At 42.4% G+C, this 11,536-nt stretch overlaps 1 long non-coding RNA gene across 2 annotated transcripts in view; it reads left to right on the forward strand.

The window, feature by feature from the left end:
* Positions 1-868: 868 nt before the first annotated feature.
* The window catches only part of LOC112258360, a 15,297-nt gene continuing 4,629 nt past the window's right edge, over positions 869-11,536 (forward strand). Inside the window, exons 1-3 of one of the 2 annotated variants that reach the window (XR_002954736.2) lie at positions 869-1,203; positions 3,171-3,291; positions 9,340-9,598. This is a non-coding gene — a long non-coding RNA (uncharacterized LOC112258360). Of the gene's footprint in view, positions 1,204-3,170; positions 3,292-9,339; positions 9,599-11,536 lie in introns of those variants that run through there. The other variant, XR_006084132.1, reaches the window with a different exon arrangement.

Here is an 11,536-nt window from a genome sequence, read left to right on the forward strand (position 1 = left end):
AGACAATATTTCTGTGTTTTCATGTTTTAGGTACTGTCTTTTTAAGCACATGACCAAATTAATTTCACCCTGATGGTTTAATAAAGTTAATCTGAATCTGAATGACACACCTTTTTAAAGTGTTGTGTTGATAAAGCTTAATTGAAACTGTTTGGGGATTATATAGGTAGCCGTAATTTTTGTATGCCTTATTCATGAATGTTTAACCACATTATTTTAAATAAACTTCTGTACTCATGATTTCTGAGACCACAAAGGTAAAAGCACATATGTAAATACAGTTGGCCTTTCATTTCGCAAACAGCCTACAGGAAAACAACACTTTGATTGTTTAAGTCTTTAATATCCGAAAATAATTAATGTCACAGAAGAAATTACAGCAGTGACTGCTTTAGACACAGACACACAGAATTAGCGAACCAGTGTCATTGAGTCGTTCGACATTTACAGCCGAGTGACCGACAGTGCATGTGACTGCCGACTGACTGATCTACAAATAACCTTTCATCATAAATAACTACTCATTATTATTATTATTTGTCGATCAGTCAGTCAGTCACAATTTATCCATGATATTTCTCTGCTTGCTACCCCACTTCATGACTAACTGCAGTAGGCAATCTCCATAGGAATCGCTAATGCATCCGTTATGTTGGGTGATACACCTTACAAATTATTTCTGTATTTTTATATCATGTCATATAGTCTCAATTAGTTAGTAATCTGAAGATTTAAAAATCATTTTGCTAAGGCATTTGAATGGTCTCTTTGTTGATTTGATGTGAGCCAGGCATAAACATTTTATTAAGCAATCGGTTTACCCCCTGCATTTGAGATGGTACAGTCCATATTGTGAAGCCGCATCGTCCTTCCAGTTTCAGTTAATGTGAAAGATAACCGGTTGTCAGCGTCTTTATTCATCAAACCCTGTCTGTAAAGAGATGCTGGGGCGACCAACGAAATCTCGAGTACATGGTTTGTCATAATAAAATGAATGTTAGTACTAGATAAATGTGCCAGCATTTAAGTATACGTTTATCGTCTGCATTAGAGAGGTTACTCCGTTGAATGTAGACTGACCCTGAATTCATAGAACGTGAAAATAGCCAGTTAACCGGCGGGAGCAAAGCAGAGATCGAGCTCTGTGTGGAAAGATGTCGTCCGTGCAGAAAACGATGTCTAATCTTCGCTCCCGAGTGGAGGGTGAGTAGCAACCTAGATAACCGGCTATGTGCATGGCTTAGTTAGCTACAATTTAGAAAAATGCCCAATTTATATCCCTGTGAGATTGATATCGTTATTTTTGGTTATGAACAGGGCGCCTGTTTTAGCAAAGAATGCTAGCTAGCTAAATGATCGCAGCTAACTTTAGCTAGCTATTAGTCTATTATCCAGCTTTGCAAACTAATCAAGTGAGTTGATTAGCTACACTTTACAACTACCGCTTAGATAGCTAGCGTTATGACACAATAGTGTGGGAATGGGCCGCAATTCGGTTTCTGCATATGGGCATTCATGCGCCCCCGCCCCCTCAAGCATCCCAATGGGTAGATTCAAATATGCTGAGTTGCAGGGCACAGGTAGGCTGGACACATTTTTTTCGGATTAAAGGATAATGTCACAATGTGACGGGAAGTTTGAGCGCGCTCAATTTACATTATTCTGATTACGGTAGTAATTTTGTCACCCTCATCATGGCAAAGACACGGAGAAATGCATATGATGCAGCTTTCAAGCTGAAGGCGATTGATCTGGCTGTTGGAAAAGGAAATAGAGCTGCTGCACGGGAGCTTGGCTTTAATGAGTCGATGATAAGACGTTGGAAACAGCAGCGTGAGGAACTGACTCAGTGCAAAAAGACAACAAAAGCTTTGAGGGAAGAAAAGCAGATGGCCCAAAGTATTTGCAGTGACTCGACATCAGTGTAAATTGTGCATTTAAGGTGGCGCTCCTTGTTCAGTGGGAGGCTTGGATGACAAGTGGGGAGAAATCTTTCACTAAAACGGGCCGCATGCATGGTCAAGTCTGCCAGTGGGTCCTGACAGCGTGGAGCATTGTCAAAAAATCCACTATCATCAACGGGTTTCGAAAGGCTGGACTGCTGCGTGTTGAAGGAGCAGCATGAGCTCAGCGGGGTATTTGCCTCCGGATGAAAGTGACGAGAGCGACAAGGAAAACGATCCAACATCGGATGAAGCAATTCTGAGGCTATTCAACTCCGACACCGAAAGAGATGACTTCAGTGGTTTCAGTGCACAGGAGGAGGAAGATAGTGACCAAGTTCATCTGCGGCTTATAGACATGTGCGGCTTATTTATGTACAAAATACATATTTTTTAAATAATTCAGTGGGTGCAATTTATATTCAGGTGCGCTTAATAGTCCAGCAATTACGGTAGTCAGTTTTTGGGGCTTCCCTTGGCACCCATGAATACACACCGCTGCATCCTACTAAATAAACATATTGTAGTTGTCTTTATTATTTTTAATTAGGTGTGTTCAAAGAATGGAAGTCAGTAGCTGACACTGCACTTACCTGCATACGTCCGTGTTTGTGTGTGTATTTTTGCTTAGTGTCATTCTCTGCTCTTTTGTCTGTACTTAGCTTAGGAGGAGCCAGTTAAAGATGTACCTGCGGTGTCTGATCCTCCTTAAGATGGCACCTTGAAGGGCCTTTGTGTAAGAGGCACTTTCTCTAGCCATAAATTCACTCTTCTGTGACACACACACACACACACACAGTGCCACCTGAGCTCATGCAGGATGGATGAGCCTCTAAAACAGTGAGAGAGTTGTCCTTGACTCTGCCTTCTGCTGCCTGGACCAACCGTGTCATACTTTTTTTTTCTGTGATCTTATCCAAAAGTCTTCTGAGTGCTTTTCTTTGAGAACCTCAAACCTTTTCATCTTGATGGTCCCTGTGCAGCTTTGGTTGGATTCAGCACACAGAAGAGCCATTCTAAAAAAATCTATTCAAAGTACAGACTTTTGTTCCTTTTACTATGTCGCACACTGCAAATACTCAATATATGACTAGAGGGTGACTATTAAACGGTTGAAACTATCTGGGAAAATCTGGTGCTGAAAAGACTACAGTTTGTACATGTAGGAAATTAGTATTTTGAAACTCAATCTTTTGAATGTGTTTTATTTTTCCCTTCTCTCTTCAGGGTACGAAAAGACCGAGGACACGGCAATCTCAGAGAAGACCTCCTTAGTTGACCAAGAAGACGCACGACTGATATTCCTCAATCAGCCACAATTGACCAAGTTCTGCAGCAATCACTTCAGGTAAAACCTCTGTTCATCGGGTTGGCCTGTCATTCCATTGTTTGCCTGCAGAATGCTGAAAGACAATAACTGTGACAATACAGTTTCCCGTATGAAAGGATAAAAATAGAAAGTGTTAGCTTATAGCCCTAGAGACCTACTAGAGTGACTTACAGGTGTTACTCATCTCGCGCAAAATATACCTTGACACAGGATGTTACATACGTTTCCTCACACAATGCTCCAGTGCTGCGATTCAAGGACGGCTGCATTTTATATCGTCAGATATTTGCTTGGATGATAAACGTCTATTCAATTGGGTGCACGAAGCGCCATCGAGTCACAGTCGCACTGCAGTACTTGACGTCTCCCTCTTTCCCTCCCCTCTCGGTCTCTCTCTCCTGCCCGCTTTGCCCTGAGACACACCCGTGCTGGGAGGAAAAAGGAAACATTTTTAAGTGTTGCCGCCACTTGACAAAACAGGGGAATGGTCGTATGTCAATGTGCCAGAGTTTAAATATGGGCTCGGGGTGATCTATATTGGGGATGGAGGAAGGTCAGGCATGCAGTATGAACCAGACTCCCCTATAGAAGCATCCAGTTTTTACACCCTGATAGGCCACTAGACAATCGGATAAGGTGCAAATCTTCATTTGAAAAGGTAATTGTTTATTAAAATTGAAGTGATGAATTGACAAAAATAAGAGACTTGATAATTCTCAGTGAATTCTGAAGATAATTCATATGGGTCAATTATGGTGATTGAAGTGGTACTCTAAGGGGTATGCGCTGGCGTGAGAATATGTGCTGTTTTCGTAAAGGCAAGCATTTTTTCTGTATCGACCTCCAGCAAATCTGACCTCTTTGCCTTTTAAAGAGATACTTCGGGATTTTGCCAATGATGACCTTTATCTACTTTCCTAGAGTCAGACGGACTTGTGGATACCATTTTTTATGTCTCTGTATGACGGATGTTAGAGGTATTTTCCCTAACTAGCCTCAGTGCAATGACTGGAAGTCTATGGGTATCTGCTAACATGCTGGCGCTAGTTAGCGACTTCTTTCAAACTGCACGCAGAGACATAAAAATTGTACTCTGGGGAAATAGATAAAGGGCATTTGTGCCCAGGTGTAAATACTCATGGTGCGGCACAATAGTGCGTCCTTCCAGACCAAATGTGGCCCCGGGGGATGGTGCTACAGTTTCCCGTATGAAAGGATAAAAATAGAAAGTGTTAGCTTATAGCCCTAGAGACCTACTAGAGTGACTTACAGGTGTTACTCATCTCGCGCAAAATATACCTTGACACAGGATGTTACATACGTTTCCTCACACAATGCTCCAGTGCTGCGATTCAAGGACGGCTGCATTTTATATCGTCAGATATTTGCTTGGATGATAAACGTCTATTCAATTGGGTGCACGAAGCGCCATCGAGTCACAGTCGCACTGCAGTACTTGACGTCTCCCTGATTTATGTATATACAGATGTCTGATAGGGGGCGCTGTGTTGAATCCACTGTCTTGACACTCCCCCACAACTGTCAAAAATATTTTGTAATCTAAAGAAATGCATTTATTAATGTCTATTTGTTTTTGCCCCATGTATTTTTTTTGTAATAAAAAAATGTGGGGTTAATTTGACTCTTGTAAAGTAAATACAGGGTCTCATTGCCAAAATTCCAAAGTATACTTTATTTTAGATTACTGTCCCCACTACAACAAAAAAATACTTAAATACATTTTGTCCTTGAAACATTTAATTGAAATACTGTAGAATTCCATTAATTCCTATGGAGGACTGCTCCTACTGGAAAGTGCCAATATTGCTGACCGGTGGCTTCGAAGGCTCTCAATGGCCAATACAATGTTGATATACATAATTGTCAGAAAACCGATTCAAATATTACCAATCGCTGGTTCACTTTTTTGTGTGCACATCTTTCTACCTTACGAAAATACCTCATGTTTTGTGACAATTGATACGTTCTTTTTCGTCTGGCACTGCAGGATGATGAAAAATACAGGCCTCATCTTTTTAAGTGGGAGAACTTGCACAATTGGTGGCTGACTAAATACTTTTTTGCCCCACTGTATACAGGGTAAAGTTGAGAATTTCATAACGAGCAATCACTTTTGTGAGGCGCGCTGCATGGCTGAAGTGAGAGAAGATCTCTCCTTAAAGTAAAAACGGTCAAAACCATTCGATTTTGAGATCGGAGTGAAATCCAAAGTTGCGCTATATAGTCATTGGCTATGTCATAGCTAATTTGTAAACAATAAATATTAATAGATTACTACTCAAACACTTAAATCAGCAAAAATGACAAATTAATTAGTGGGTCATGGTGATTTTCAGACAGAAAACAGGCTACATTGCCCCCCTAATCTGATAGTGGTAGTGGGGCGGTAGATGCCTAGTCTTTATACACACTCACACTCAGAGAGAAGTCAGCTCAGAGTGGCCCAATTCATGAGCTCCATCAGAGGCCGATTTTAATTGAAAATGGAAAATGTAATGTTTATGCAACAAATGTTAGTGCATAGCATCAAACCGAATCGCACAAAATCATTTCAAATTATAATGTATCGGAGCCCATGTATTCTAGATGCGTATCGAATCGTCTTGAAAGGGAAAGATGCACATCCCTAGTGAATATATTACGGAGCTGAGTAACTTGGTGTACAGAGAGAAAAGGAGAGGGCCTAGATCCATACACTGGTGGATACTAGTAGTGAGACCACCTTTTCCAAACCATTTAGTTTTTCTTACAGATACTCGGATGAGAATGGCACCGGAGAGAAACGGCGGCCGTTTTATAGGCTCCTTTTCACATTTTTTGTACGTAATGTTTCCGCCATCGTTTCTACTTCAATGAGTCTGAGGCGAAAGACATTGATTATTCGCTTCTGCCCTCTGTTGTATTGGCAAATACTATTTACCAAGAGATTTTTCATCTATTTTTCCTAGCTGTCTATTTACCAGCACAAAGCACACTCAACAAGCTGTAGATTATTTGTATTGTGTTTTATTATGGATACCCATTAGGCAGCAGCTACTCTTCCGGGGTCCAGCAACATAAGTTACATAGTGTTTAAAATACTACATGACATTACATTTCATTGGGCCATAAGCAAACAAGAAAATGCTCATCCAGAGGCGGTGCTCCTAGTGGCCAGTGATTTTAATGCAGGAAACTGATCCATTTTCACCTAATTTCTACCATCATATCAATAGATCACCTTTACGCCACATACAAAGCTCACCCCTGCCCTCCATTTGGCAAATCAAACCATAACTCTATCCTCCTGATTCTTGCTTACAAGCAAAAACTCAAACGGGAATTACCAATGACGTGCTCACTACGAAAGTGGTCCGCTTGAACGGATGCTAAGCTACAGGCCTGTTTCTCTAGCACAGACTGGAATATGTTCCGGGATTCATCCGATGGCATTAAGGAGTTTACCACGTCAGTCACCGGCTTCATTGATAAGTGCATCGACGATGTTGTCCCAGTGTTGACCATACGTACATATCCCAACCAGATGCCATGGATTATGGAGGCCATGGATCTGCTCTGACCTAGCAGTTATAGCTGTTGCTTTCAAGGAGCAGGACGCTTATGAGAAATCCCGCTATGCCCTCTGACAAACCATTAAACAACCAAAGCTTCAATACAGGACTAAGATCGAATCCAACTATACCAGCACTTACGCTCGTTGAAGGTGGCAGTGCTTGCAAACTACTGTATCACGGATTACAAAGGGAAACTCAGCCGAGAGCTGCTCAGTGACTCGAGCATAACAGAGGAGCTAAATGCTTTCTATGCTCCCTTCAAGGCAAGCAACACTGAACCATGCGTGAGAGCAATAGCTGTTCTTGATGATGACTGTATGACCAAACCTCTCCGTAGCCGATGTAAGACCTTTAAACAGGTTTACATAAACAAGCCCGCAGGGCCAGACGGATTACCAGGACGCTTACTTAGAGCATGCACTGACCAGCTAGCAAGTGTCGTCACTGACATTTCAACCTCTCTCTGACCCAGTCTGTAATACCTACGTGTTTCAAGCAAACCACCATAGTCCCTGTGCCTATGAACGCCAAGGTCTAAAGTCTCTAAATGACTACCGCCCCGTAGCACTCACATCTGTAGCCATGAAATGCTTTGAAACGCTGGTCATGGCTCACGTCAACACCCTCATCCCAGAAACCCTGCACCCTCTCCAATTCGCACACTGCCCCAACAGATACACTGATGACGCAATCTCTATTGCACTCCACACTGCCCTTTCCCACCTGGACAAGAGGAACACCTACGTGGGAATGCTGTTCATTGACTACAGCTCAGCATTGAACACAATAGGGCCATCCAAGCTCATCACTAAGCTAAGGACCCTGGGAATTAACACCTTTGTCTGCAGCTGGACTTCCTGACAGGCTGCGCCCAGGAGGTAAGGGTAGGCAACAACACATCCGCCACGCTGACATTCAACACGGGGGCCCCTTAGGGGCGCGTGTTCAGTCCCATACTATACTTCCTGTTCACCCACGACTGCATGCATGAATCCAGCACCATCATTAAGTTTGCCGACGACGTGACGGTGGTAGGCCTGATTACCGACGACGATGAGACAGCCTAGGTGGGCAAGACAAAGGAGCTTATCGTGGACTACAGACCCCCATTCACATTGACGGGGCTGCAGTTGAGTGGGTCAAGAGCTTCAAGTTCCTCGGTGTCCACATCACTAAGGACCTATCATGGTCCAAACACACCAACACAGACGTGAAGAGAGCATGCCTCGTCTCCCTCAGGAGGCTGAAAAGATTTGGCATGGGTCCTCAGATTCTCAAAGAGTTCTGTAGCTGCACCATTGAGGCGATCTTGACTGACTGCATCACTGCTTGGCGTGGGAACTGCTCATCATCCGCCTGTAAGGCCCTACAGAGGTTAGTGCATACGGCCCAGTACATCACTGGGGCAGAACACCCTGCCAACCTGGACCTCTACACCATGCGTCAAAGGAAGGCCCAGCCATCCAAGTCATAGACTCCTCTCTTCTACTGCACTGCAAGCGGTACCGGAGCACCATGTCTGTGACCAGAAGGCAACTGAGCAGCTTCTACCCCCAAGTCATAAGACTGAACAGTTAATCAAATGGCTGCCCGGACAATTTACATTGACCTCGTTTTATTATTCATTTGTTTATCTTAATAGTTTTGCACTTACTCCCTTGCACTGGCTCTATGCACGCTCACTAGACTCTACCCACACGCTCACACAGACACACTTTCACACAAACTGCTGCTACTCTGTTTATTATATATCCTAATTGCCTAGTCACTTTTACCCCTACCTACATGTACATACTGTATTACCTGATCTACCTCCTACCCCTGCACATTGACTCGGTACTGGTACTCCTTGTATTTAGCTTCAGTATTGTTTTAATTGCGTTACTATTTCCCTTTTTTATTTATGAAATATTTGTCTTTTTAAATCTGCGCTGTTGGGAATGGGCTTGTTAGTAAATCAAATCAGTAAGTAAGCATTTCACTGTAAATTCTACACCTGTTATATTCGGATCATGTGACCAATAACATTTTATTTGGTGAAAATCAAGGGAGGCTCGAAAAGGCTGAGGCTCGCCAGCACAGCACTCTGCAAGGCTGGTACGATATTGTACTACGGCCTATTTTATAGCCGTCTACAGCCATGTGTGCTGTTGTCTGACTTGTCGCTCCACTATAGGGATGATATGGGGAGACGATGAATTGACTGTCTGCCAGTCTCTCTACACTTGCCAGTGTACGATGCTCCCCTATCTCTGTTTGTATTACCCAATGTTTGTGTGTGTGCTTGCTTGCTTTTGTGTGTGTGAATGTCTGCTTTTTGATGTTGATTTATTACACTCTGATCGAGTGCTTTGTCTATGGCTGGATAGCCTAACGTAGCTGGCGTAAAAGAAACGCCTGAGAGGGTTTCACACATTCGGTTTTCAGGGGAAAGGGAAGCTAGGTTGAAGATTCTGTATCCCTGAAAACCGTATGTTTCTCATTTCTACAGATCCTGCTGAGGGTGATGGATGGAGGCCTATTATGGATTGTGTGTTTACAGTGCCTTCGGGAAGTATTCAGACCCCTTGACATTTTCCACATTTTGTTACGTTATAGCCTTATTCTAAAATGGATTAAATAAAAATCCTCAGCAATCTACACGCAATACTTCATAATGATGAAGTGAAAACAGATTTTTAGAAATGATTTTGCACATTTACAACACACTTACTCATTCTAAATCAAATCAAATGTATTTATATAGCCCTTCGTTCATCAGCTGATATCTCAAAGTGCTGTACAGAAACCCAGCCTAAAACCCCAAACAGCAAGCAAATGCAGGTGTAGAAGCACGGTGGCTAGGAAAAACTCCCTAGAAAGGCCAAAACCTAGGAAGAAACCTAGAGAGGAACCAGGCTATGTGGGGTGGCCAGTCCTCTTCTGGCTGTGCCGGGTGGAGATTATAACAGAACATGGCCAAGATGTTCAAATGTTCAGAAATGACCAGCATGGTCAAATAATAATAAGGCAGAACAGTTGAAACTGGAGCAGCAGCACGGCCAGGTGGACTGGGGACAGCAAGGAGTCATGTCAGGTAGTCCTAGGGTTGTTCTTTATTTTTTACTATTTTCTACTTTGTAGACTATGAAATAATACATATGGAATCATGTAGTAACCCAAAAAGTCTTAAACAAATGAGAATATATTTTAGATTCTTCAAAGTAGCCACCCTTGATAACAACTTTGCACACTCTTGGCATTCTCTCAACCAGCTTCATAAGGTAGTCACCTGGAATGCATTTCAATTAACAGGTATGCCTTGTTAATTCGTGGAATTTATTTCCTTAATATGTTTGAGCCAATCAGTTGTGTTGTGACAAGGTAGGGGTGGTATACAGAAGACAGCCCTATTTAGTCAAAGACCAAGTCCATATTATGGCAAGAACAGCTCAAATAAACAAATAGAAACAACAGTCCATCATTACTTTAAGACATGAAGGTCAGTCAATGTGGAAAATTAATCTGGCTCTCACGAGGACCGCCACAGGAATGGAAGTCCCAGAGTTACCTCTGCTGCAGAGGATAAGTTCGTTATAGTTAACTGCACCTCAGATTGCAGCCCAAATAAATGCTTCACAGAGTTAAAGTAACGGATACATCTCAAAAGGCCTCCATGGTCGAATTGCTGCAAAGAAACCACTACTAAAGGATACCAATAAGAAGAAGAGACTTGCTTGGGCCAAGAAACACAAGCAATGAACATTTGACTGGTGGAAATCTGTCCTTTGGTCTGTTGAGTCCAAATTTGAGATTTTTGGTTCCAACCGCTGTGTCTTTGTGAGACGCAGAGCAGGTGAATGGATGATATCTGCATGTGTGGTTCCCACCGTGAAGCATGGAGGAGGTGTGAGGGTGCTTTGCTGGTGACGATGTCAGTGATTTATTTAGATTTCAAGGCACACTTAACCACAGCATTCTGCAGCGATACACCATCCCATCTGGTTTGCACTTAGTCCCACTATCATTTGTTTTTCAACAGGACAATGACCCAACACACCTCCAGGTTGTGTAAGGACTATTTGACCAAGGAGAGCGATGGAGTGATGCAACAAATGACCTGACCTCCACAATCACCCGACCTCAACCCAAACAAGATGGTTTGGGATGAGTTGGATTGCAGAGTGAAGGAAAAGCAGCCAACAAGTGCCCAGCATATGTGGGAACTCCTTAAACTGTTGGAAAAGGATTCCTCATGATGATGGTTGAGAGAATGCCAAGAGTGTTCAAAGCTGTAATCAAGGCAAAGGGTGGCTACTTTGAAGAATATAAAATGCATTTAGATTTGTTTAACACTTTTTTTTGGTTACTACATGATTCCATCTGTTATTTCATAGTTTTGGTATGTTCACTATTATTCCACAATGTAGAAAATAGTAAAAATAAAGAAAACCCCTTGAATGAGTTGAGTAGGTGTGTCTGAACTTTTGACTGGTACTGTTGGTACTATTCAGACCATTTGCTATGAGACTTGAAATTGAGCTCAGGTGCATCCTGTTTCCATTGCTCATCCTTAATGTTTCTACATCTTGATTGGAGTCCACCTGTTGTAAATTAAATTGATTGGACATAATTTGGAAAGGCACACACCTGTCTAAATAAGGTCCTACAGTTGACAGTGCATGTCAGAGCAAAAACGAAGCCATGAT

This window comes from Oncorhynchus tshawytscha, linkage group LG09, assembly GCF_018296145.1.
Source record: "Oncorhynchus tshawytscha isolate Ot180627B linkage group LG09, Otsh_v2.0, whole genome shotgun sequence".
NCBI lineage: Eukaryota > Metazoa > Chordata > Actinopteri > Salmoniformes > Salmonidae > Oncorhynchus > Oncorhynchus tshawytscha.